Source organism: Carassius auratus, unplaced genomic scaffold (assembly GCF_003368295.1).
Source record: "Carassius auratus strain Wakin unplaced genomic scaffold, ASM336829v1 scaf_tig00217103, whole genome shotgun sequence".
Classification (NCBI taxonomy): Eukaryota; Metazoa; Chordata; class Actinopteri; order Cypriniformes; family Cyprinidae; genus Carassius; species Carassius auratus.
The window spans coordinates 40,001-41,867 of NW_020528895.1; positions in this window are offsets into that span (position 1 = coordinate 40,001).

Genomic DNA, 1,867 nt, shown 5'->3' on the forward strand with positions numbered 1-1,867 from the left:
CTTCCCAAGAAAAGAGGACAAATCTGATCTTCTATACAGAGAGAAGCCTCATCTGGAAAAGTGTTATTAGTAAATATTTCCCCTACACTAAGAAGAAGGGAATCTGTAAAGGATGTCAGATCTGCATTTTTGAGTCAGTTGATCACTCCTCCCATTTCCAAACATCAATCTGTACAACAGTGGAACGGTCTTAATTCAAGGAAATGAAGCTAGTCTCCAAGCTTTTGAAAAATCCTTTCCCCTTTTAAAGCAGATAGTTGAGGAGGAAACAGAGGAATCTGAGGATGAGAATGAAGTGCATCCCTACTCTCCGGTCAGCACATCTCCAGCCCCATCTGATGAACTGATCACTGAGCAGACCACGCACACACACAGTTATCTCCAGTGTCTTCTCCAGAAGATGGCTCTGTTAGAGATGGAGGTGTCAGAATTAAAGCAGCTCATCCTGAGCCGCCCAGATGAATTTACCATTAATAATCTCAGGTCTGAAATTAAGGAGTTGCGAGAAAAACATCCACGAGTTAAAAGAAAAGCTGAAATAACAGACTGCAATGTGTTTAGAGCTTGAAAACAAGGAAAGAGAATCTCCCAACAACAGCTGCACTGAGAGTAACCTGCGGCTCCATCATGAAGAGACGTCACACAGATCTGTACCTGCAGAATCAGAGAAGGAGCGCTCTCACACATCACCAACATCACACAGGACCCCAGCGACTCAGACCTCAGTGAAGGATCGCTCTCACACATCAACAACATCACACAGCTCTGAACGTGCAAATTCAGTGAAGGATCGCTCTCACACATCACACAGGAGCCCAGGGACTCAGGCCTTAGTGCTTCTTCTGATGGACTCCACTGGAAAGAACATTGAACCCAAGAAACTCTTCCCCAGACAGAGAGTCCTAGCGCTCCACTGCAGAAACACAGAACGCGTTCATGAACTGCTCAGTAATGATGATCTCGGCAGCCCGCAGTGTGTTATCATTCACACAGGTACAAATGACCTCCATAAGTTAAATGAAGGTACAGCTAAAGCAATACATGAGATGGCAGAGAAAGCCTCACAGACATTCCCGGCTTCACGTGTACTGGTCTCAGCCTTGCTCCCGCGGCTCGACGTCCCTCCCTCTGTGATCGATCAGATCAACGAAGAGGTCCGTTACTCCTGTTCCAGTCTGCCCAACGTGCACTTAGTCCATCACAGCTCTGTAAGACCATGGCACCTGTATGACGGGCTCCACCTCAATCAGGATGGAGTCAGGATTTTTGCCAAAGCTATCAAAGATGTTGCTCTTGGACACTTTCCAACAACCGACTACAGAGGAGTCAAAAGAAACAAGAGAATGCAGCCGTCCGAGGCATCTGGACCTTCATCTAACTCAAGACCACCACGAGACTTTCACAGACATCCCAGGACTTCAGGATGGTCTCACAGACAGCAGGAGAGTCAGCTCTACACTGAAGGCCGATCCCAGCGCCGGACACCCAGCTATACCCAGGTACTGTCCCAGCAGACGCCCTCATCATCCGCTCAGGAACTACTCTCCATTAGTGAGGTGGGAGAAATTAAACCACTGCTAAACCTTCTCTGCAACAAAACTCTACAAGAATTGTTCACAACACAATGATTATTATCATTGTGATTATTTTTATTATCAATTGTTGTTATTGTTATTACTTTATCATTATTGTTATTATTTTTAGTCATTATTCACAATTATTTATTTTAATCAGATTGACTACCTTTTTACTTCCTCTACAATTACTATTACTTAGTTATTTTATTTTATTTTTATATTTCTTTAATTTTTACTTATAAAAGGTTTTGTTTTTTGTTTTGCCTCCAGATAAACAGCAGTATTGCTTA